This window comes from Macrotis lagotis, chromosome 1 (assembly GCF_037893015.1).
Source record: "Macrotis lagotis isolate mMagLag1 chromosome 1, bilby.v1.9.chrom.fasta, whole genome shotgun sequence".
NCBI classification, from domain to species: Eukaryota; Metazoa; Chordata; class Mammalia; order Peramelemorphia; family Peramelidae; genus Macrotis; species Macrotis lagotis.
In genome coordinates this window covers 649,389,504-649,417,372 of record NC_133658.1, presented here as the reverse complement: position 1 = coordinate 649,417,372, position 27,869 = coordinate 649,389,504, and positions in this window count along the sequence as shown.

The window sequence follows — 27,869 nt, the reverse complement described above, 5'->3', positions numbered from 1 at the left end:
TCATATGAACCTTCTCAGTTAATAGAGCAGGTAGAGGGAGCTTTTATAGTTGAAGCACAGGAGAAAGCTGAATTCCAAGATAAAATATGGTGTAAAATTGGAGTCAATAGAAAAAAGGGGAAATTTAATGGGAGAAAGAAAAAGGAGAGGGGGAATAGTCCAAGATATTTCACATAATAAGATTTTTTTATTACAATGTGCTATTGCAATGATATGGAAGGGGGGAGGCAAGGGGGAATGAGGGAATCTTTGCTCTCATCAGAGATGGCTAGGAGAGGAAACAGCAAATATACTCAATGGGGTATAGACATCTGGAATAAGAAGGAGGGGGGAACAGGGGGAAGGGGTGGGGATGTGACTGAAGGAGTAGAGGATGGACCATGGGGGAAGAGTGGTCAGATATAACACATTTTCTTTTTTACTTCTTGCAAGGGGCTGGGATTGGAAGGCCTGCCCAGGACCATAGGGCCAGGTGGATTCTGGGCCTAAGGGGTGGTGTGGGGGCTCAGGGCTTCTTGGCCCCAGGACCAGGGATCTGTCTGCTGCGCCACTCAGCAACCCTACAGCAGAGTCAGAGTGAAAGGAGAGAGAAAATATAGCACATGATAGTGGAGAAATAAGAAAGGAGGGAGTTGCGATCAGCAATGGCAATGTTGAAAAAATATGGATGTAACTTTTGTGATGGACTTATCATAAAGAATGTGATCCACCCATGACAGAGTTGTTGGTGTTGGAACAAAGACTGAAGCACATTTTTTGTTATTATTTGGGGGAGGGTGCAGGGCAAATGGGGCTGGGTGGCCTGCCTGGTGCCACATAGCAGGGTTATCTTTGGGTGTCTGGGGCCAGATTTTGACCCAGGTGCTCCTAGCTCAAGGGCCAATGCTCTGTCTGCCACCCAGCCACCCCTACTATTATTACTATTTTATTTTATTTTGGGTCTTTTTTTTTCTTCTTTTTGGTTTTTGCAGGGCAGTGGAGATCGGGTGGCTTGCATGTCACATGGCTGGGTGATTGTTGGGTTTACAAGGCTGGATATGGACATGGGTGCTCATGGCTCCAGGGCTGGTGTTTCGTCCAGTGCGCCACCTGGCCATACCTACAATTATTACTATTATTTTTTTAATTTTAATTTTTTTCTCTCCCTTTTACTTTTTTCAAATGAGCAAGTCTATCTATATTCATGGGGAGAGGGGTATTTTGTTTACTTGTAAACAAGAATATTTTATTAATGTAAAAAAACATTTGTACAAAGTGAAAACAAAAAATAAATTTAAAAAATAAAAAAAGAGTTAAGTGAACAAAACGTGGAAAACATATGAATGAGGAATATCAGTGCAAATGGAAATAGTAACAAAAAATAAAACTGAAGCAACAGACTCTGCAACTATAATGATCATCAGTGATCTTGTGAAAGAGAGAGGAGAATGAATCATAGTCCCATTTTTCTTTTTGCAGAAGGTGGGGGGCAATGTATGTGCAACACTGTAGATTTCATCAGACATAAATCATGTGTTACTTAGTTTTGCTATACTTTTTTCCCTATTATCAGTCTTTATCATAAAGAAATGAGGATATGTTATAAAATGAAGATTAACAACATTTTAAAATTAATTTTAATATTAGAATATCTAATGTAGAAATATATAGTCAAAATGCCCTCAATTTATGGGGCAAAGATATAACTGACACATTCACATTAATCTAGCTATTTAAATAATTTCTTCAATCTCAAGACATATTTCACCCCTTCCAAATCTATTTTGATCTCTTTCTACTTCTCACAGGTTTCATTTTTTTTCCATTTTTTTTGATCAAACACAGCTCTAAGCTTTTAAGATAATGTCATTTTGTACACCTGCCTTCTCTTCCATAAAATATCCTTGATTTCACTGTCAAAAGCAAAATATTGGTCTGGATGGTCCATGCTCTTACTAAAAGTTATATTTTTTGTGTCTTGTTATATCAATAGAAAGATGAATAAAATTAACTGCTATCAGAGCTCATCAAAAAAAAATGGACCCAGTAGAATCCATCAGTGGAAGGCTCATTTTGTAAAGGTGACTGATGTCATTCCATTGTAAACATACCCAATGGATATTGGAAAGAACATTGACTTTGGTGTCGTAAAATATAGGTTCAATTGTTTCTTTCATCATTTATCAAGTAAGTAAATTTGGAGATGTTTTGTAACTTTTTTGAGCCTCAGTTTTGTTCTCTATTAACTGAGGAGAATAATAGCCATCCCATCTCGATCAAGGGCTATAATGAAGATTAATTATAGCAATAATAAAAACAGCAACAGCTAGATAGCACTCTAGTTCGCAAAACACATTACATTACATTTGATCCATAAAATGACTGTGAAGATTTTTTTCCTTATTTCACAGATGAAGAAATTGAGGCTGAGAAATATTGTGCATGCTTGTAAGTATCTGAAGCAGTGTTCAAATCCAGTTCTTTCTTACTCTAAAATCAAAACATATCATTCCATGATTCCTCTCAAATGAGAGGTCATACAAAAATAGTTGGTCTCCTTAAAGCCATATAATATAGTATGTAAGTCATATATCAACAGCCTACCCAAAGCCTCTATTTTAAAACCAAAAGTAGTTTTAGTTGTATGTCTATTTGTATATTTTGATAGGTATATTGATCTTCAACTTGCATCTCTGATGTTGGTACCTATTCATTGGTGTCCTATACTCCCCTTCCCCCATACCACTAAATATTAAGTCTTTTTTCGAGATGAAGAATCACAGAATGGTAACCGAGTTCTTCCTTCTACAAATCCCCAACACAGTAGGGATCAAGGTTGAACTTTTTTGGTGTTCCCATATTTTTGTGTCTTTTTAATGATAGAAAATTTGATCATTCTGTTGTATATTATTTCCTCCTCTTGTCTTCATACCCCTATGTATTTCTTCATGCGAAAGATGTCTTTTTTGACCTATTTTTCCCCTCAGTGGGTTCTCCCAATATGCTAGTTTTCCTTTCTGGGAAAGTGTCCTATGAAAGTTGTATATGTCAACTCTTTTTCTATCATTTTCTATCATTTCCTTGGCTGCACTGTGATGGTCTATGATTTCATTGTGCTCTCTGGTACCTTCTGTGATCATGAACCATAATGTATATGCCACCTTGGCCATGGGAACTTCATTTTTTTTTACTATATTCAGACCACTTTCCTTAACTGCTCTGACCTTCTGATTATCCTACTGTGAATCTAATAAAGTAGAGTACTTCTGGGATATCCCAATGGTGTTAAAGCTAGACTGTGCAGATAGCTTGGTTCTGAAAATGCTTGGTTTCATAAATGAGGATATTATGACTTTCAGCTTCTTCCTCCTCATCTTTCTTATAAATGCATCATTTCTTCCAATTTGAAGATAAACTCAGCAGAAGACTGATATAGAGCCTTCTTCACTTACAGTGCTTACCTCACAGCCATTTTCCTATTTTATATGCCTATAGTCCTTATCTATCCAAAACCTATCCCCAATCCTTGTCTGAATGCCACTGTTCAGATTCTGCATGTTTCAGCATTCCCATGCTGAACCCATTGATCCATAAATTTGAGTAACAAGGAAGTAAAATCATCTCTAAGAAAGGTTCTACTGCAGGTTGGGTACCTTTCTGAACAATGAAAGTCAGACCAGATAGAATCAGACATTTTTTAAAAATCTCAATGAAAAAATGATTGAATTTTTTTGAAGTTATCCATGTGTCCTGAATATTCTATTCCTCTTTCATTTTCTTCATACTTTAAAATAAATTCATCCCTCTCATGATGACTCTTTTTGCATTTGCCTACAGTGGCTATCCAAGAGATTTTAAGTACCACTTATAATTATTGACCCTAATTCTAAGCAGAGAAAGTTGAGGCTCAAAGTTTAAATGTCTTGACCACAGTCACACAGCTAGCAGGTGTTTAAAGTATGAAATGAATCAATATCTGTCTGACTCCAATTCCAGCTTGCAATCAGATATGCTATACCATTTGTCTTTGGTTCTTGGAGAGATAATAATGACTCACTCATAATAAATAATCAAATTAATCCCTAGACCAGTGATGGCAATCTGAATTTTAGTTCAATAAGCAAACTTGGACACAACATGGGAAAAAAAAACCTGAGGTATAAAGAGAAAAGACATTTCTTCACTTCTTTTACTTACTTCAAGGACTTTCCCTTGGAATTGTGTGGGATAAAGTTTTGAGATTTCTTCAGTAAAAACTTACAGATTGAATCTGGTTAGCTATGTGCCCCTTCTCCCTTGACAAAGCAAACTTTTGGGATATTGTTGAAGAGTCAACTGTTGATGTCTGGAGAATCATTCAATTTCTGGGACTAAAGAGATAATCTGGTTTCTGTTTGAATTCTATGTTCTTTTCCCTAGATTAGTTTGCTTTGTTTGAATTCTATGCCCCTTTCCCTAGGGTAGTTTTCCTGTTTAGATTGTAAGGCCACATTCCCCATTAACAAGGGTGGATCAGTGGGGGGGGGGGGGGGGGGGGAATCCCCTTAGGATAAATGCGATTCTTCAACCTTTCTCTTTGGCCTCAATCTCTCCAATTGATTGTGGCCTGTTTCTTGAGAAATGAATAAAGCATTCTTGTCATACCTTGAGAGATCTCTGAAATTTATTTAAGTGGTCTTTGTCCCACACAGAATCATACATAAAGCTATGTACCTACTGTAATGTGGGCAACAGAGATTGTAAAAGGGTGAAATGATGATAGATTAGAGATAATGCCTGAGAGAGATGACCGAAGCTCATGTCAATGGCTATGCTTGCCTGACCTGTTGGGAAAAACCAGTGCAGAATGCCCAGACTATTCCAGTACAAAGATGGTGGACCAAATGGATGTGATGTTGTACTTCTTCTTTCACCAAAGTCTTTCCTAACCCTCTCACAAATGACATTTCAACAAATAAAGTAACTGTTTTCATGTGTCAATTCACCAAAAGTTGCTTCCAAGGAATCCTTTCAATCACTGTGGAATGTGTTTTCACAGTGAACTCAGGATTTCTTAACAGGGAGAAAAGGGAATGGGAAGAGGGAGCGAGGCAGTCCTCACTGATCCTTTCTAATATATCCAATGTCATATCAGAAAGATGTGAGTTCAAATCCAGCCTTAGATCCAAGCTATATGATACTGGGTGAATTCTTTAACCTATTTGCTCAGTTTCTTCAGAGCTGTTATGAGGCATACATTTGAAAAATTTCTGCTGGAACTCCTCAAGTGCAGCTCCCTTTTTTCCTGTGGAATTTAGTTTATATGCAATGGTCTTCCCCTTCTTAATCCACCTCTCTTTGTCATTAATGAGTCTACACTTCTTTCTTTTAGTTTTTTTTTTTTTGTAAGGCAAACTGGGTTAAGTGGCTTGCCCAAGGCCACAGAGCTAGGTAATTCTTAATTGTCTGAGTTCAGATTTGAACCTATGTACTCCTGAGTCCAGGGCCGGTGCTTTATCCACTACGCCACCTAGCCGCCCCGAGTCTACACTTTGCTAAAGAAAAGTTTCCAGCTTTAAGTCACTATCACTCCTGGAATATTGCAATGAAAGTAAGGCCTTCAGATCTTTCAAAATTCACAAGTTATCCTCAGGTGCTCATTTACCTAATATGAAGGCATAGAGACAGATGAGAGTATGTGCTCTGAGCCACATGGAGCTTGGATGTGGGACAGGAAAACTGTCTCTAACCTAAGTCTCAGGGCCAGCATGAAATAGTCCTCACTTCTCATAAACAAAAAGGAAGAAGACTTGAAAGGTTCTGTACCTTTCCTTTACATAATTCCTGAGTTATTAGTTCTTTTTTTATCATCAGTCAGATAGGGAACTCATTATTAATACACAGTCCACTATTCTCATTCATTTATAAGTGGAAGTAGATTTGCCCCAAGTTTCCATGTCATTTACTTGTTACAAGAAGAATATGTCTCTGTGCTCCAAAGATCGGCACCTTTATGCCAGTTGAATCTATATACAAAATAGATTCAAGGTCATTTGGCTGGACAGGGAAATAATAGCAGATTTCATTTAGAAAACAATATTTTGGGGGTAGCTAGATGGATGGATAGAGCACCAGCCCTGGAGTCAGGAGGGCCTGAGTTCAAATGCAGCACTCAGACACTTAACAATTACCTAGCTATGTGACCTTAGTAAGCAAGTCACTTGACCCCATTGCTTTGCAAAAAGTCAATAAAAATAGAAAACATTTTAGTTGAGTATTTATGGCGATTGGGAAAGCCATAAAGCAGCATTTTTAAAAAGGGGAGGGGTGGCTAGGTGGTCCAGTGAATAGAGCACCAGCTCTGGAGTCAGGAGGACCTGAGTTCAAATCCAGACTCAGACACTTAATAATTACCTAGCTGTGTGGCCTTGGGCAAGTCACTTAACGCCATTGCCTTGCAAAAAAAAAAGGAACAGAAGACACTTTATTCAAAAGATAGAGGAAATGCAGTGCCATGCACCATTATCCAGTCCACAGAGGGATTGTATGAACTGAAAAATATGTAAAGAGGAAAATATGTTATATGACTAGAAATGTTTATTTGAACTAAGTTGTGAAGAACTTTAAATACCAGATAGAATTATTTGTATTTGCTGCTAGAGATAAGAAAAGAGTATTTTTTAGGGAAAAAACTTTTGACAGATATGGAAAATATGATTTGTGCAAAATTAGGAGATTATAACAATATTAATACATTAAAAGTGAAAAGGATCTGAGTCAAGATGGTGTCTAAAGATAGAGAAAGGAGAATGAATGTGAGGGATGTTGTGGAGATAGTAATGATATCCCTTTTTTGAGGAAACAAGACATAAATGAATATGGGAGAAAGGATTGAACTTTTATATATAACCGTATACATCTCTAGTTGATAAAGAAAGGGAGATAAATCTCATACTAAATATACTATTCGGGATAGCAGACAAGAGAAAGAAACCAAGATCTAGTGCTAAGCATGCTTCCTAGAGAGATAATATCCTTCAAAGTGTTCCACAGGATTCAGTCAGATCTCCTGTAAGAAATGACATATTTCTTATACTCATCTATTCCTTCATTATCTTTTTCCTTTTTTAAGATTCAGAAGAAAATGCTTTCCATGTGACTAAGTCCTGTTGATGCCATAGTTCCACATAAAGCTTCGAAAGCAGTGTTCTCATGTCAGTCATCATCAATAGAGCACACAGTGCTTTATCCATCTTGTCATGTCCTAATTCTGACTCTATTCTGAATCTGTAAGTTGCCAAATATCAAGACATTAGCAATATATAACCCATGGTAAAGACCCATTGCCTAATATTTCTCTCACTACCATCTTCACCTTAAGAGTCTAAATTAATTGTGCCATCTTCCTTATTTGAATAAGCAATTTTTTTATTCTTTCATTTCACCTTTTTCTTCAAGCATGGGTTCATTACAAAATAAGAGAATCTGAACTCTAAGGAACCTCAGAAGTCTCTAGTTGAGTAGTATAATTCTGACAAATAATGGCAAAAAGGAACTTCTTTATCTGAGGCATTCCTGCAAAATAGTAGTAAAGCCAGAACTAAAACCAAGTCTTCTGATGGCTTAGTCCTTACTTTTGCTATCAAGGACTATTTGAATGAATGAATAATAATATTGATTGAAAAGATTCTTCTCAAACTTGATCAAACTCAGGGAGCAGAAAAGGTCCTCAGGCAAGAAGAGCAAACAATGTTAAAACCCTTTTTGAAGGAAAATCAAGGATAACTTCAGTTAGATTAGGCCCCAAGATAAAAACATCACTGACTTGAAGAGGCACAGATGCTGTGGAAATTTTTAAGCTTAAGGTTACAAAAATTATATTTTAAACTCCTGATTATATTTTAAACTCCTAAACATTGAAAGACAAAGAAAATGGTTTGCTGATATGATGAATATCAGAATCACTCATGTGATTTGATCAGTGTTTTTAGAATGAAAATTTTCTGCAAGAGAGGGGAGTGACACAAAGATAATTCATTATGTTAGGCAATTATATTTTTGTTATGTAAAATTTACAGAACAATTTTGTAGACTTTATTTCAAAGGATCCTCATAATCCCATTGAACTATGCATTACAGTTATTATTATCTCAGTTCTGAAAATAAAGAAAGCATTTGAGGGGCAACTAGGTGGCACAGTGGATAGAGCACTTACCCTGGAGTCAAGAGGGCCTGAGTTCAAATTTGACCTTAGATACTTAATGATTACCTAGCTGTGTGACTTAGGCAAGTCACTTAACCCCACTGCCTTGCAAAAGCTATAAACCAAAAACCAACCAAAGAAAGGCATTTGAAATACAAGTCCTAACAATGAAGTCTTTTGATACTTATTTGATTTGATAATCTTTTCACTATGGCATACTATAATTATAAAGAATAAATAGTAAGGAAAATAGAATAAAGAACTCACAGGTCTCCAAATCTAGAAGTCTGACAAAAAACAATTGTATCTGTTTGTTTGATAATATGTAGGTATTTTTCTTACGATGTTAGGACATTTTCATATACTTGGCATTCCAAAATTAATCTCTTGGGATCCCTTCAATTTTACTAAGAGAGTGTAGTTTCTTGATTCAAATTCCATTTTTTTCCTTTGATGGTGACCTTCCTAGTCACTTCATAGTAACCTTCTGTGAACACTGTGTTATTAGAGAAAATTAGCAACTATATGTAGAACTTAATAAAAAAAAGAAATATGAAAAGAGGAAAATTCACCCCATAGTCTGTTGACTCTATGGTCAAAAATTATCTGGTGTTTTTCCCATTCTTCATTAGTTATCAGATGATTAGTTATTGATAACAAGATGTAATTCAAAGAGTTTAGACAGTGTTTATTCCAGAGTTGGAAATGATGGTTAATATGTATGCAAGAACAGAAAAACTGGTATTAAAAAAATGGATGAGTCTCAGTTAGAAAGCTTGAAGAAAACTTAAATTGAAAAAAGTCCCTCCTCCCCAGGGATAAGGTCACTTGGAGTCCTTGAGCATTCTCACTTAGAAAAAGAAGAAAAAAGCAATTGAGATTTTGTTCATAAGGGAACATATGGGAATACTCTACATTTGCTTTTCCATCTTTCCAAACTCATATTTTATAAATTGATGCAGAGAAGAAAATCATGTTTTTATTTGCTAATTCTTATGACTTGACAATGTAACGTGTAATGAGCATTTTTACAGACTTTTGTTTATTTTAAAGTGCTTTCTTCATTAATTTAAAGTTTGCTCCCCCACTACGATGTGTTCCTCTTTGGAAAGCCTGCAGGATCTATGTCTCTGAAGAATCATTCTTTAATTTCTCAAAGGATGTTCCCAAATTACTTGTAAACAATTATATTTCAGGTCTCACCTGACTACCACCTCTGTAGCTTCTCTGTGAGACATGGAAGAGCATTTCCTAGGCAGGTTCCTAGACAATGAAGGATAAAAGACTGGAATTCAATACTGAATTTTTCTTTCTTTTCATGCTACTATTTTGCATCTTTTGTTAGTTCATCAGCTATTTTGGGGTGAATGAGAAGTCTAAATAGAAGAAAACAATAGATTATATTTCTCAAAATAGTTAAGCAAAGTGGCATTAAAGATTTTAACTAAGATTCAAAATTGAAATTTTAAAAACTTACCAATTAACAGATATCAAGTTGTTTCCTTGCTTTAACAAATTAATATCACAAGGCCAAGGAATCCCAGAATTTCAGAAGTTAATTTTATGAATTCATTTCAGAATTCATTTAATATAACTTGCATCAGGGGCAGCTAGGTGGTGCAGTAGATAGAACACCAGCTCTGGAGTCAGGAGGACCTCTGTTCAAATCCGAGCCCAGACACTTAAAAATCATCTAGCTTTGTGACCTTAGGCAAGTCAATTAACCCCATTGCCTTAAATAAAACTTAAAAAAAAAGAAGTGGTAATATAACCTGCATCAAAACAAGAGCATTCATTACAAATGACCTAAATGATCTTTACTTGAAGAACTCCCGAGAGGAGAACTAGATAACACTAACTTTCTAGGAACCATTTTCACTTTGGAATGGTTCTATTGTCAGATACTGTTTGATCAGAGTTATTGACCATTAGCTTATAGCCTACTTCACCTATAAACTTGTATTAATCAGAGGCAAACTTTATATTAGCATTCTAAGTTGTAATTTCATCTTACTGACTCATATTTATGTTATCATGGGGTTTCAAAACAAACAGATCTATTCCAAAAACTACCAAAGACAATGCAATCTTTATTGTTGGGAAAGCCGCTACCACCTTAGGCCTCAGTGTGTGGAATGTTGGCAAGCAAGCATCTGACCTCCAGTCCAAGAAGCTGCATGTGGCCAAACTACAGTGCTCAGCTTTAAAAACCATGAACTAGACCAGGGCTGTCCAATCTTACTTTTAAAACTTTTTTTTATTGAAACAATAGACAATATATTTTGATTTGCCATTTTGGTGAGAGCTCTGCAGTAGCACAGCTTCATTTAATAAAGGAGTTAGTTAACCCACAGGCAATTGCATAATATCACCCTGTGGGCCACATGTGGCTTACTGATGGCATTTTGCACAGCCTTGAACTAGAATAAACATGAGTAATAAACAAGAAAGCTCTAACTACTAAAAGCCAAAATGATGCTTAGAAGGATCAAAATGCCATCTCAGGAAAAATAATTGAAAAGATAGCAGAGGAATAATTGAAAAGTCCCAGAAGGAAACATGAATTACTTTCAAATCCAAAAAGGCCTCTTGGAAGAAATCAAAAAGGATTTGCACTTCCTTTTCCATTTGACAAATTCTTTTTTTTAAGCATTGTTTTTCTTTAGTGACTTTTTGTACCTCTTTCTTCCATTTGGACAATTCTTTTTAAGGTTTTTCTTCTCCTCCCACTCAGTTTTTAAAGGTTATTCTCTTCAATATTTTTTGTGTCTCCTTACCTAGCTGTGTATCCATTTTTCCTGATTTTCTACCATAACTCTCTTCTTCCCAGGTTTTCTTCTATCTCTCTTACTTAATTTTCAAAATTCTTTTTGAGCTCTCCTTTTTTGAGCCTGAGACCAATTTACATTTTTCTTGGAGACTTTTTTGCAGGAGCTTTGGCTCTGCGATTTAGGAAATTCTTCCAGAAGCCGAACTGGAACTGAATTAACACTGTAATGAGAAATACCGATATTGTTGAAAATGAAATGAAGCAAGATGATAGCAAATCTCAACAACTGAGCATTATTTATAGAATATCCAAATGAAGATATAATAAACCTTCCAAATCTCTATGTTATTATGAATACCTCAAGAAAGAAAGAAGGTGAGCACAACAATGAGATAATATACCTAAATTTATGGAATGAGATTAAAGGATTAAGGGAAAATGTATTTCTTTAGATTACTACATCAACCACATAGAGTAAGATTAAATTGATGAACTGGGCATGTCATTTAAAAAAGAACTTGAAAAAGAACACATTAAAAATCCTCAGTTGAACCAAACTGAAAATCCTGAACACCAAAGGCGAGATTAATAAAATCAAAATAACAAAAGTATTGAGGTGATGAATAAAACTAGGAGCAGATTTTATGGGGGAAAAAATCAATAAAATAGATAAACCATTGGCTAATTCAATTTAAAAAGACAAAATCAGTACCAAAAATGAAAAGGGGGGAAATAACCATCAATGAAGAAGAAATTAAAGCAATCATTTGGAAATATTTTGCCCAAATATGTGCAAAAAATTCACAACATCAGCCCAAAATCAATGAATATTTACAAAAAATATAAATTGCCCAGATTAACAGAAAAGAAAATGGAATGTACAAATAATCCTATTACTGAAAAAGAAATTGAACAAGCTATCAATTACTGGTGAAAAAATCTCTTTGCCAAATGAAAACAAAATTGAATTTTACCAAACATTAAAAGAATAATTATTTCCAATATACAAGCTATTTAAAAATAGACAAATAATTCTTCTATGAAATTCCTTACATGAAACAAATATATTGATGATATCTTAACCAGGAAGAGTTAGGACACTGAAACAAAAACTATAGACCACTTTCCCTAATGAATATTGAAGCAACATTTTAAAATAAAACACATCAAGGAGATTATAGCAGTATATCAAGCTATACATTATGATCAGATTACATTTATATCAAAAATGTATGTTTGCTTCAATATTAGAAAACTCATCATTATGATTTTCCATATCAATAGCAAAAGTAACAGAAACCATATGATTATTTCAATAGATGCTGAAAAAAGTTTTTGAGAAAGCACAGTACCCATTCCTAATGGAGATCCTAGAGAGAACAGGGTTAAAGGAAACTTTATAAGCTTTCTCAAAAAAATTCAGGAATAAAATAATAAGGTCCATTATCTCCACTATTATTCAGTATAGTATTAGAAATATTAGTTAATTCAATAAGAGAAGAATAAGAAATCAAAGTAATTAGAATGGACAGTAAGGAAACAAAGCATCATTCTTTACAGGTGATATGATAATTTAGAGAATCCTAGAGAATCAATTAAAAAACTACTTGAAATAATTTACAACTCTAGCAAAAGTTAACCCCATGTAAATAATCACCATTTATTTATATTACCAACAAAACCCAACAGCAAGAGATCAAGAATTAGACAATATAAAATACTTAATAATCTACTTGATGAGACAAGTTCAGCAGCTATATGATCACAATTATAAAACAATTTTCATATAAAGAACTATTCCCTTAAACAATTAGAAAAATATCAATTGTTCATGGCTAGATGAGCCAATATAATACAAATGATAATTCTGCCTAAACTAATTTACTTTTTCAAATCAAACCAATAAAAATTATTTAATGGCACTATAAAAAAGGAACAAAACTCATCTAGAAGAGCACAAAGTCAAAAATACTAAGCGAATTATTGGAAAAAAATGAAAAGGAAGAAGGCCTGGAAATACCAAATCTCAAACTATACTGTAAATCAATCATCAAAAGAACCTGGTATTGGTTAAGAAATGAAGTTTTCAATCCATGGGCTAGATTAGATATACAAGAGACAGCAGTAAATGACCATAGTAATCTAGGGTTTGATAAAGCCAAAGACCCCAGCTTTTGGCATAAAAACCAACTATTTGAAAAAAAAAATTGATGGGAAAACTGGAAAACAATATGGTACAAAGTATGTATTGATCAGCATTTCACACTATATACCAAGATATGATCAAAGTGGGTGCACAATTTAGATATAAAAGCAAAGAATAGTCTACCTGTCAGATCTATAGAGAAGGGAAGAATTAATGACCAAACAAGAAATAGAGAACAGTAAGAAATGTAAAATAGATAATTTTGATTATATTAAATTAAAATCTTTTGCACAAAAAAATCAATGCAATGACAATTAGAAGGAAAGCAGAAAACTGGGAAACAATATTCATAGCAAGTGTTTCTGATAAAGACCACATTTCTCAAATATGTATAAAGACAGAACTGAGTAAGAAAACAAGACATTTCCCAAGTGGTCAGATGATATGAACAAGGAGTTTTTAGATGAAGAGACGGAAAGTGAGGGAATGCTCTATAATTGAGGAATGACTGAACAAGCTATTGTATATGACTGTAATTGCATACTATTGGACAATAAGAAATGATGAATAGACAGATTTCAGGAAAACCTGGAAAGACCTCCAGGAACTGAAGCAAAGTTAAATGAGCAGAATCAAGAAAACACTGAACATAAATATAGCAACATTGCATGATGACTTAGATATTCTCAGCAACACAATGAGCCAAGACATTTAGAGAATCCCTAGAAGAAAATACTATCCAATCCAGATAAAGAACTGATGGATCAAAATATACTTTTCCACTTTATTTTTTTGTGATTTTCCCTTTCTTGTCTGTTTCATCTTTTACAAATTTGATTAATATGGAAATAACATGTTTACAAATATATAGCTTATATATTATGGTAACAAGAGAAAAAGGGAGGGAAAAAATTAGGAGCTCAAAATATTGTGAAAATAAATGCTAAAATTATCTTTATATATAATTAGGAAAAATAAAATACTATTTTTACAAAAAAAAAATTTTAAAAGGACATTGAGTAAATTGGTCTTTGTTTTCTTTAGGTTCCCTAAACAATCAGAAATGTGGCAGGCAATATCAAGGTTCTGGGAGACAAAAGTCCAACCAGATCTGTGTGGTTCAATTTGACTGTCTCTGACAAAGGATTCTTGCTTCTGGAACTCAAACCCTTTTAAATGATGCCTTAGACTTGACTAACTGTATTCATTTTTCACTCAGGGAAAACTTGGGGAAGACAGAGTAAAAATTTCTCTCAAACTAACTTAAGCCATGTGTCTAAGATTGAGACTGTCTTTATATTTTTTACTTCTCCCTTTCTTCCTTTGTATACATCCCATTCTCTCCTGCCTCCTATCTGCCAGAGGAGAAATCTGGGACTCAATAACTGGTAAAATTTGCCAAATCACCACTAGTTATATACATGTCACTATCTTCTTTTATCACAGGGAAAACTGATTTAAAGCTGGAAGAAAACTTAGAGGTCATCTAGTAACCCACCTACATTTTACAGAGGAGAAAACTGAGCAGTGGGAAGTTTAAATTACTTATTCATTACACAGGTTTCATGACAAAGGCAGAATATGAAGTCATGTTTTCTGACTATAGAGATTGTGCTTTATTGCATATATTCTGGTTCATTTTTTGGTTTCCATGTTTCTGCCTATTGGAGAGGCAATACCAGAAACAGATATAATGGAGTGGCAGGAATAAAGGAGAATTTCTGGGAGAGAAAATACTAAGCTCCATTTCACACAGGATTTACTCTAGAAATAATGATTACCATTTATGAAGCATGATACTAAAACCTTTAGAAAAAAAAGATGTTAGCCAGCAAGCATCTTTTCAACTCAGTATTAGAATGCCAACTTCTTAAAGATTCGGAATTTGCTTTAAATAGGGTTCAATTTTATAATTACATCTAAGAATTCAAGTGCAAATACCCTTTTGAGGGCTAACCATATCAGTTAATATGAATTTGGAAATGACTGACATTCATGGCTTTAGAAGAGATCTCAAAGATTATTTCTATTCTGTCATCCCATACAATTACAAGTACTGAGGTTTGGTGATGCTGACCATTAAAAATGGAGCAAGAGATGCAATAGACTATCAAAGAAAGAAAACTGGCCTCAAAGTCTGGAAGACCTATGTTGTATAATTTTCTCAATACATGAGGAACTCTCAAAAACAAGTTACAGAGAAGGTACCAATCAGCATTGTTGTATCTATTATATCAGAAATCCAATTAAAGAAATGTAAAATAGAAATGTAGAATTTTCTGTCAACAGAAAAAATCCAAGGAATGGTTACCTGAAAGATGTTTGAACAAATGGTTAGAGAATCAAGGGAGAATGACTTAAAATAGACAGATGATCCATGTAAGAGATATCTAAGATATAAAAATAGGCATGAAAAAAATCAAGTATCAAAGTAATTGCATAACTAGGAGGTACATATCTAGGAATCTGGCAAAAAAAAAAGAGGAGACCAAATAAAAGGTAACAATAAAAAACAGCTATAGAAACTAAAGTTCTGTGGTTAAAGTTCTAGTTACTAGAAGAAAAAGTGAGATCAACAAAAGACCCTAGTGGAATATTAGAAAGGGTTATAAGGCAGAAACTTGATCCAGAGGAACAAAATAGATCTGGTTTGAGAAACTCATATACAAGACGGTTGAACCACTTTGGACAAAGAAGGAACCCAATTGCTTGAACCAAATCTAAGGTCAAAGGTAGACTAGCATTTAGATTGGCTAGGTTACTTAAGTCATTTAAATTTATTGTTCTAGGTCAGTAACCTAGGGATAACATTGGTTTTAGCACTTTATGCAGGGTTAAACTTTAAGACAGGGACCAAGTAGCTTCAGGCACTTGGTTATAGAGAAAGAGGGTCATGTGTACTAAGCCAGTCATTGCAAGTCTCTTCTTAGACACATTCATTAAGGTCTCCTTGAATATCCTCACTGATGGAGAGCTTACATTTTACTGCATAGCTCATATCATAACTGAATATTAGTTTAGACATTTTATTGCTTATTATTATTAGATTATAATGAGTTTAATTGTTAAATTTTCATTTTCATGTTAAGTTGAAATCTGATGAGGGTTTTCCCCCCAAAGACCCACATTTTATGGCTTTTTTTTCCTAGAACCTGAATTATATAAAGGGTTCCTGTTCTTCAAATTCCAAGACAGTGGGAAAACTGGTACAGAATCAAGGAGCTAGATGTATTTAATAGACATTTATCTAGTGCCATAGTTCCCTGAAGTCTTGGACCTGTTCCATACCTGTGACTCTCAGTGACTGTGGAATGCTTACTGCCATAGAGATAAGGGAGGTTCCAAAGAGGAAAGACATTAGTACTAGAATCAGAGAAACTGAGTTCAAATCGGTCCTCTGATACTTACTAACCTTGGATAAGACATTTTTTTAATTTTTTTTTAAAAATTTTTATTTTTAGATTTTTGCAAGGCAAACGGGGTTAAGTGGCTTGCCCAAGGCCACACAGCTAGGTAATTATTAAGTCTCTGAGACCAGATTTGAACCCAGGTACTCCTGACTCCAGGGCCTGTGCTTTATCCACTGAGCCACCTAGCCACCCCTGGATAAGACATTTAATCACCATCAAACTCAGCTTCCTCATTGGGAAAATAAGAAGGTTGAACTAAATAGTTTGATATCCTTTCTAGCTTAAGATCATTGGTACTTTACCAACTTCTGGGAGACTGAGCACAGCTTTGTCTCTAATCCTTTCCCTCTGGTGTGTACATCAAACAGCAGAAGTTTAGTTCATATTATAATAGTCCAGAACCTATTTTGCCAAATCTTCCTTGATTATTTCATATATATTTGTAGGAAAGGGCACCCTAGTTCAACTGTAGTTGATTCTCACTGAGTTAGTCATGTCTATATTTTCTTATATGTGTGCATGTGTGTATATATATATACACATTTTCATAGATATATATATATATGTGTGTGTGTGTGTGTGTATGTATAGATATACACACATATATAAACCTGTATGTTTATATATATATATATATATATATATATGTATATATATGTATATATATATATATGTGTATGTGTGTACATAGGTGTATACATAAGTATATCTTGCCAAATTCCATTGATCTTTCTCTCTTTACCTAGAATAATCCCTGCCACTACACTCCTAATGACTATGCTATGATCTTTTGAAACATTTATGTTTTTGAATTTTATTTTGAAATAAGAAATGAATGGAAATTTGAAAATATAAAGGTCATGGTATATGAATTTCCCATTCAGTCAGTTCCTTATGAAATCTCCTATAGCAGAGTTGAGGAATTCACCTGATTATTGTGAAGAAACCATGTAGTCAAGTGACAGGACTTAAATGAAGAGATAAACCTTAACTTAGGATTCCAGCTCTATCCCATACAACTTTGGAGATTTGTGCCAGATTTCCTTGCTTCTTAGGTCTCAGTTTGTCACCTCTAAAATGGTGAAAATGATGTTTGTTCTTTCAATTGACACTTAATTTTTGATAAATGAGATGGTACATGCTATATACTTTGAACATAATAGTAGTAGCTAACATTTCTATAATGTTTACTATGTTTCAGTTATTCTGCTAAATGTTTTATGTTAGTTATCTCATTTGACCTTTTACAGTAAACCCCATTTTTACAGATAAAGAAACCGAAAAAAAAACAATGACTTGTCCAGGGTCACACAGCTAATAGATATCTGGATTTGAACTCAGATCTTCCTGACTCCAGGCCCAGCACTCTATACACTGTGCCATCAACTGACTCAGCATTAGAAGAGATTCTACACATCATCTGATCTAAACCAACCATGAACAAATGGAATTGCCCTATCCTGTCTTTCCCACATTATTGAGTAGATTAAATGATTAATTATGTAAATCAACAAGGACACATTTTTAATATTTTTTCATAATCAATGCCACTCTATGTCATATCATGTCATACCTAAATCACACTATATCATGTATGTGGCACACTTTGACTAAAGAAGGGTAGAGAAGTAAGCCAGGAAAAATGAGTGTATCTGAAGAAGTAACAACTTCCTTCCCCCATAATAATGCCTGTCATGCCCCCCATGCCATGGTCATGTCATATCAAAAAATACCATCATGATATAATATCATGTGGTATACAGGTCATGTATGTCATGTCAAACCTTGCCACACATGTGTCAATATCACACTTCAGACCATGCTATGACAGCAACTTATTTCATACCATTCCATGTCATATCATGTCATTGCCTGAGCTGCAACATGGCATCTTAAGTCATACCTATGTTATCCCACATGTTTAATACACCCCATGGTCATGACATGTCATACCACAGCTATGCCATTCTAAGTTATGTCATATCATGCTTATGACTTAGGAGGAATACAGGAGTAAGCCATGAGAAATGAGTAAGTTGATGATCTCCGTGGGTAGGCTGTTTAAGGGAGTATCGACATATATGATGAAATCCCCTGGTATGAGAGGAGTTAAGGAGAAGAGACAGGCAATTTCCTAATTGAGGAAAAAACAAGTTTCCAAAAAGTCAATAGACAACTGCTAGCTGTCTTGGTTAACAGGTATATAAGGACCAAGTGAACCTTAGTGTGTGTGTGTGAGAGAGAGAGATTTACTGGGTTATGGTGATAAAGAAGTGACTTTGGGGACTAATGAGAATTTGAATTTGCTCACCTTACCTGGTGAACTGAAGGGAAATGAGCAGAAATGAAGTCAGTACTGGAAAGGGAAGTCAAATAGGCTGTTCCATCAGGAAAGAGACATCTCAGTGAGAGCTAGAAGACAGAAGGTATGGGAGAGGAAAAGATTTAACTTGTAAACAACATTGTTACTTATGGGGTGCCATTCCAGAGATCATGATAGAAGTAGTGAGTATAATGGAGGAATTTGGTTGAGGTAAATTAGAATAAAGGATCTTTAAGTGGGGAGTGGAGAATGGTGTTTCAGTGATGGCCAAAGTGGGACTAAGAATCTTTGTAAAAGGGAAGATATGACTAGACCAGAGATTATTCATTCATGAGGAAAGAATTCTCATAGTTTTTCATTATCAATTGAGGTATTGCTTAAGAGTAGAGCCCTATCATGACTTTAATCAGTTGGAAGAGGAACTTAAGGAATGGCTTTTCTCTTCTTCCTTTGAAGGGTAGAATCTGGTACTAAATGGATTGGAATTTGCGTTCTTTCAATGGAAGTCAGAAGACCAGGAAAGAGACTTGACTAGATGGAGTAACATTTTCTCATCTTATCCAAAGGGCAGGAGACTGTTACATACATGGATTTACTTGAGGAGGCAGAAGTCAGAGATCAAAAAATCTGCCAATCAATCTGTCATTTACTCCCTAGACTAGTTCTGAGATCTCTCTAGGGGATTGTTCAAATCACAAAAGACTACCAGTCTCAGATACTTATCAGTCCACCCTAAGAGACTTTGTATATAGTAGATGCTTAATAAGTATTTTTAGAGTAGAGTTTATTGGAATTATGCAGGTGGTGCTTCTTGACATTATTAGATCTTCATTCCCTAAGGTAGAAAACTTCATTCATTAACCCAATTTCAGGATTAGAAAGGAAGAAATATTCCAGAACTCTCTATATGAAGCAAATAAAACACTTATCTTTTTATGAAACTGACAATCAGACAAGAAATAATAGAACCCAAACAAAAAATGATGATATAAAATAAAATTTGAAAATTTAGAAGAGAATGCAAATAAAACGCAACATGAAAAAAGGGGGAGCGGCTAGGTGGCACAGTGGATAAAGCACCGGCCCTGGAGTCAGGAGTACCTGGGTTCAAATCTGGTCTCAGACACTTAATAATTACCTAGTCATGTGGCCTTGGGCAAGCCACTTAACCCCATTGCCTTGCAAAAACCTAAAAAAAATAAAATAAAATAAAATGCAATATGAGGTTCACGGAATGATGAGTAAATGTAAGCAAATAATGTGAGATATTTAAAGAGAAGAATGGTAATAGATTATGTAAATGCTTGAATGTCAAGTAAAGAAGTTAAATTTTGATTCATAAGCAATAAGAAGTCATTGAACAAAAGGATTATGCCTTGATCTCTTCCTAAGAAAGATTATTCACAGATCAATGAAAAGAATGAATTAAAGAAAAGAAGATGAGGAAGACTTGTTAGATCACAATATCCAGACAGATAATCAGCATTAGGATAGTGATAATGTAGAAAGAAAGGAAGGAATAGATTTCAAAATATTGGGGGTTTTTTGTTTCCTTTTGTTTGTTTTTTTATAAGTAGAAATTCAAAGACTTGTTAGTTTAATTGAGAGGGAAGGTTAGGGAAATAGAAAAATAACAGATTATTAGCATGGAAGAATGGGTCTCTTATAGTAGAAACAGGGAAGACGGAAACTGGAATATGGGTTGGGGAAAGTTAAAGTGTTTTTTTTAATTGAGTTTGAGGTAACAGCATTTGAACATAGCATTAGAGGCATTCCCTGCTAGTGGCAGGAAAGAGGAGAGCATCAGTTCTACCACTTGACTTTGCAAATTTAGAAGTGAAAAGGTATCTTCAACTGAAAGGGTTTTGACTACTATGGAGTTCTCAGAGGAAAAGGCAAGTTTTAGTTAAAGTGGGGACAAAGAACATTTGTAAAAAAGTTCAAGGATATGGGGATGGTGGTCCTTAATAAGTGGGTTTTTCATAGGGTTGAAAATAGAACTTTTGAGTGGTAAGCAGAAGACATCTTGGAAAGAGAAGTTAGAAAATTAACACCTAAAAGAGAAAACATTTTGAATGAGAAACAGATAGATGGTTCAGTGGATAAGAGTGTTTGACCTGGTATCAGGAATACCTGATTTCAAATCTGGCCTCAAATACTTAATTGCTCTGGGATCCTGGGCAAGTCACTTAACCTCTGTTCACCTTGAAGATATCTAGGTGACTGACTAGAGAGTGTTGGGCCTAGAATCAGAAGGATTTCAGTTTAAATCTAACCTTAGACAGCTACTAGCTGTGGGACCCTAGGCAAGTCTTAACCCTATGGAGGTTTTCTTGGCAGAGATATTGGAGTAGTTTGCCATTTCCTCCTCCAGCTCATTTTGCAGATGAGGAACTAAGGCAAACAGGGTTAAATGACTTATTCAGGTCACAAAGCTAATAAGGCCAGATTTGAATTTATGAAGATGAGTTGCAGATTCCAAGTCCACTCTTGTATCCACTATTAACATTTAGCTGCCTCACAAAATAGACATCTATGGTATAAATGAGACATAATCCCAAATGGAAGGCACTGTCTGGGTGGTAATTTGGATGGACTGCAAGAGGACTCTCGAAGAATATGTGATATTTACACATCTCCAGTTTTCTTACATTTTACTATCTTCCTCATATAAACCAGCAACATTAACCCACTTAATGTTCCCACATATATCAACACTCCATTTCTGCCTTTTCTGTCCTACATGTTTGCCCTCTATATCGGTATAGCTTGACTTTTCTGGCTTCTTTTAAGATTTAGCTCAATCACATATTTCTTCAGTTCTTTCTCTCAAGATGGTTAGCATTCTTTCATTTAACTGAGTTTTTACTGAACCTTCTCTAACTTGGTCATGACAAAGCAGTCAAGAGATAGAGTGCTAGTAAATCAGATAGCAATTTATTGTTTTCCTAGCAAAGAACTAATTTGAAAATCATGGGATTATTTCATTACTTGAAATTTCATCTTGCTATTGTGGAGCTAGACATTTTTACTGTCTCATTTTTCTTACATTCTTTCCAAAATTTATTTTCCCTTTTTTATCATATTAGCCTATCTACTAAGCATGAAGTAGTATATATATATATATAAGAGTTGTTTTATAATTTGTATTTCTCTAATCAATAGCGATTTAGAATATTTTCATATAACTATAAATAGATTTGATTTCTACTTTTTTATTTTTTGGAAGTAACTGGGTTTAAGGACCTTGCCCAGTGTCTGAATCCAGATGAGAACCCATGTCCTCCTGACTCCAGGGTCAGTATTCTATTCACTGCACAATCTAGCTTTCCCAATTTTTCCTTCTGAAAACTGCTTCTTCATATTTTATATCATTTATTAAATGAGGAATGACACAAATTCTTATAAATTTGACTCATTCACCATATTATTGAAAAATGCAAAAGTTGTAATTTTTTCTATTTTTCCTATTTTCCTCTTTTCTTTCTAATCTTGACTGCATTGGTTTTTTTTTTTAATTTGAAGTAATAAAAATGATCTAGTTTACATTTTGCAGTGCTCTCTATCTTTCGTGTGGTCATAAATTCTTCCCTTATCCATAGATTTGACAGATAAAATATTTCATGCTCATTTAATTTGCTTATGATGTAACTCTATATGTCCAAATCATGTACACATGTCGATCTTATCTTGGAATACATTATGAGATATTAATTTATACCTAGTTGCTACCAAACTGTTTTTCAACTTTCTCAGCAATTTTTGTCAAATAATGAGTTCTTCTAGAAGTTTGGATCTTAGGATTTATCAAACACTGGATTATTTTGTCATTTGCTAATTTTATCATTTCTAATTACTGATCATTCTATTTCTTAGTGCAAGATTGTTTTAATAATTACTACTATTTAAGACAGTGTGAGATTGGTACTAGCAGACCATTTCTTTCACATTTTTTCTTTGATTTTCTTGATATTTTTGACCTTTTGCCTTTTCAAATTAATTTTTCTAGTTTATTAATTTTTGGCACTCTGATACAGCACTGAATAATTAATTTAGATAGAATTGTCATTTTAATTATATTAGTTTAGTCTATGCATGAGCAATCTATATTTTTTCCAATTTTTTTAGATCTATTTGTGTGAAAAGTATTTTTAAGGTGTTCACAAAGTTTCTGAGTTTGCTTTGGCAGGCAGACTCCAAAGTATTTTATATTTTTTAAACAAAATTTCTCTTTCTAATTCTTCTTTTTAGATCTCACTGGTAATTATACAGAAGTACTTATGATTTATGTAGGTTTATTATATATAACGCAACTTGTATTTCAACTAGTTTGCTTCTTTTTTTTTGCTGATTCTGTATTACTGTTCAATTCTTCAATCCTGTGAAACACTTTGTGACCCCGTGGGCCACACAGTCTCCATGGAGTTTTCTTGGCAAAGATATTGGAGTGGTTTGTCATGTTTTTCTCCAGAGGATTAAAGAAAACAGAGGTTAAGTGACTTGTGCAGATTCATATAGCTAGCAAGTGTATGAAGCCAAATTTTAACATGTCTTTTTTTGACTCCTGATCAGTGCTCTTTTCAATGAGCTACCTACCTGCTTCTCTAAAATACTCCTAACTATGCTTTCAGTTCACCTGCAAAAAAGTGATAGTTTTATTTCCTCATTGCCTATTTTGATTCTTTAATTTCTTTATCTTCTCCCTTTATTATAATTAGGATTGTTAGTTCAATATTTCTAGTTCAATAAAGTGGTAATAAAGGGCATTTTTTGCTTTCCCCTTCATTTTATTGGGAAGACTTCTAATTTATTTGATATTAGAATTAATTATTTTTAAATGTTTGATATTATTTACTTGAGAATTCATCTTACCCTGAGAATTTTTTTCTTAGGAATCTCATTGATGACTTCTTCAATTTCTTTTTTCTAAGTCAGACATATTAAAGTATTCTATTAACTCTTCTGTTAATCTAGACAATTTATATTTTTGTAAACATCCATTTCATTTAGATTGTTAGGTTTATTGGCATAAATTGGGCAAAATTGCTCCTAATAATAGCTTTTATTTCATCTACATTAGTGATGAAGTCACTTTTTTCATTTTTGTTATTTTGTTTTCTTCTTCCTTTTTCAAATCAAATTACCCAGTGTTATCTATTTTATTGCTTTTCAATAAAACTATCTCTTAGATTTATTTAGTAGTTCAATAGTTTTCTCAATTTCAATTTTATTAATCTTTTCTCTCTCTGATTTTCAGGAGTTATAATTTGATATTTGACTGAACATTTTTAATTATCTCTTAACAGTTTTTTAAAGTGCCATAATCAATCTGCTCTTTTTCTATTTTATTGATGTAAACATTTAGAGATACAAATTTTTTTCTAAGTTTTGCTTTAATCACATCCCATAAATGTTGGACTCTTTTCTCGTTGTTGTCAGTCTCTTTAATCAAAGTATTGATTGTTTCCATGATTTGTTCTTTGATTCTGTCATTTTGGGGGGGGGATTAGATTTTTAAATTTTATTTTTCATCTATCTCTTTATGATCCTTTATTGAATGTGATTTTTTTGCATATTGATCTGAAAAAGATGTATTTAATGCATTTGTTTTTGTGCCCTGTACTTCTGAGAAAAAGGTATATTTTTCTATTCTCATACAATTTTCTCCCAAAAGTCTATTATATTTAATTTTTCTAAAATTTCACTTCTTTCTTTTTGAATTTTTCATCAGATTTATCTAGTCTTGAGTGGGGAAGTTGTGTTACTATCACTTTTTTTCTATAATTCATTTACTTAGTCTTCAGGTAGTTGAATGCTATATCTTTTTGGTGCACATATGTTTATTATTAATTATATTTCTTTGTCTATATTACTTTTTTGTAAAATGTAGTTTCCCATCTTATCAATTTAAATTAACTCTCCTTTTGCTTTTTCTGAGATCACAATTACTACTCCTTTGTTTTGGTTTGTTTTGTTTTTTTACTTCAACTGAAGCATAACAGATTGTGATGCAACCCTTTATCTTTACTCTGTGTGCATTAATTTGCTCTAGTATGTTTCTGATAAACAATATATTGTTGCATTCTGATTTTTAATCCACTCTATTTCCTTCCATTTTTTATGCATTTCATCCCATTCTCACATTATCATTATTAATTATATATTCCTCCCCCCATTTACCTCTCTCTCTCTCTCTCTCTCTCTCTCTCTCTCTCTCTCTCTTTCTCTCTTTCTCTCTCTTTCACCCTGTCCCTCCTCAAAAGTCTGTTTTGTTTCTGACTACTGCATTCCCCACTCTGCTCTCCTATTAATCCCATACCCTTGTCTTCTCATCCTCCTTCCAACTTCCTTGTTAGGCAAGATATATTTCTACACTCAACTGAGTGTCTATGTTATTATCTCTTTGAGTCAAATCTAATGAGAGTATGTTTTAATCATTGCCCCTTCCCACTTCCCCATTTCCTCCACCTAAAAGCTCTTTCTTTTGTAGCTCTTTTATGTGAGATAATTTGGTTAACACTCTACCTCTCTTTACCCCCTTCTCTCAGTGCCTCTCTCTATCTCACCATTTAATTTCATTTTTTTGAAATTATCCCATCATAATCATATCACACCCATGAATCTTGTCTATCCATACTCCTAACTTTTTTTAATAATGAGAAAGTTCTTAGGATTTACAAGTATCATCCCATATAGGAATACAAACTGGTTAGCTTTATTAAATCTTTTATGATTTCTCTTCTTTACCTTTCGTTGAGTCATATTTGAAAATAAAATTTTTTATTCAGCTCTGATCTCTTGATCAGGAATGCTTGAAAATCCTCTACTTAAATATCTATTTTCCCCTGAAGGATTAGATTCAATTTTGTTGGATAGGATTTTCTTGTTTGTAACCCAAACTCCTTTGTCTTCCAAAATATCATATACCAAATCCTCTTCTCCTTTGATATGGTAGCTGTTAAATCTGTATGATCTTGAGTGTGGATCCATTGAGTGTAGTTCCCAAGTGTTGGAAAGTTTGCTACAGTATAAACTAAATGATGGTAATGCCACAATAGCATTCTTTTAATGAAAATGAAATGACGAGAGAGACTCCGAGTCCATATCATAATCAGCCACCAATAACTTATTTAAATTTGCTTTCTCCTCCAAGCAGCAATATACACATATATGAATATTATGATGCTTTTTCATGCTTAGAATTTGATCATTGTCCTGGAATATTGGTCTACTTTTGCCCAGTGTGCTTTTTTTCAGAAATTTATTTGCAAATTATAGTCTTTAATTCACAATGTTCTTACATAAATTTCAGGCTCTTGACTGAGTTTCTCTTACCTCAACAACAAATAAATAAATAAATAATCTATGGTGTAAAAACATGGGAGAGAGAGACCTCTTATGAATTGTGTCAAATTTTTGCCTTTTTTGGTTCTATTATCTCTTAATGATTTTTTGTCCTGGCTTCTATTAGCATTGCCAATTCAAACATCATTCTTTTGGCCTACAAATGCAAGTTGCTATATTATGCCTTTCATTTCTTCTAATAGATGAATTTGAAATGATTGGTTGTTCTCTTTTGCCAATGCAACTCAGCCAAGAAAGGAAAGAAAACTCTGGGGTCTTTAAAGAAGACCTGCCATAAAGAAGTCCTGATTGATATCATTTTCCTATCCTTCCACTGATTTCAAATATTCACCCCAAACCAAGTAAATAATAATCCTGACATAACTTTAAATATGTCACACCACTTTATCCTTAAAAAACCTTGTAAAATATGTAGTACTAATAATATTAATCTCATTTCAAAAGGGATGAAATTGGATATTAAAAAAGTTAAACAATTTAAGCAGTGTCATAACTGTAGCAAGTTCCTACCCAATTATTGGGTTTTTGTCCTGAATACACCATGCTACATCCCAACCATTGAAAAAGGAAAGAGGAGCCTGTGAAAATACAATTTAAATGGCATCACAAACCAATAAGCTCTCCACTTCTGCCAGAAGGCTATGTTGTTCATGGGGGAAAATAATATAAAATAAGTTTGGAAAAGTAGATTGGAGTCTAATTGTGAAGTGCCTTAAATATCAGGTTTTGTCTTTTTATCCCAAAACACCTTCAACATACTAAAAACTTTTGAGGAGATGAATGACAAAGTCAGTTTTGTGGCTTAATATATTATATTGGCAGCAGGATGAACTGGAACAGGAAAGACACAGGACATGAAGAAATCAATTAGGAGGATATAATAATACAGAGAAGATGACAAGTTCTTAAAATGGAGTGGTGACCATGGGAGTAGAAAAGAGGGAGAAGATATGAGAAATGTTCTAAATATATAATCAACAAAACTTGGCAACAAGAGTAGGGAAAATCAAGAGTCAAAGACAATGCCAGGGTGTTTAGTCAGGGTAAGTAAAAGTAAAGCTATCACAACTAAAATGGCAAGTTTGCGAGCAGAAATAATTTTAGGAGGGAAGATGAATTTGGTTTTGAACAAACTGAACTTGGGATGAGGGAGAGACATTCAAGTGAAAAATATTTATCGGACAAATAGAAATTCAGGACCAAAGTATAAGGGAAAGGTTAGTGTTAGATTTATATATTTAAAAGTCAACTGCATAAGAAGAAAAAATTAAATTCACAAGGATAGAGGACATCACAAAAGAAACTGCAAAGACAGGAGAAAAGAGAAGAAATATCAGTATAATACACTGAGAGATACCCAAACATTGGAGGTTGAAGGAGGGGGAAAATAGTGAGTGGGAAATCCAGGAGAAAGAATATTACTAAATTAAAGAGAGGAGAGAGAAGTTAAGACGATGTAAAGTTTCACATGTTGCAGAAAGACCAAGAAAGGTAAGGACTAAAACAAGATCTTTGAACGTAGCAGATATTAAAATATTTATGGACTTTCATAGAACAGTTTGAATAGAAATACAGAGTTGGAAGCTAAATTGCAAAGGGAAGAGAAAGGATGGAGTGGAGGAAATTAATTAAAATGACTCTTTCTAGGAGTTTGTCAGTAAAGGGAGGAGGGATATAGGACAACCAATGTGAGT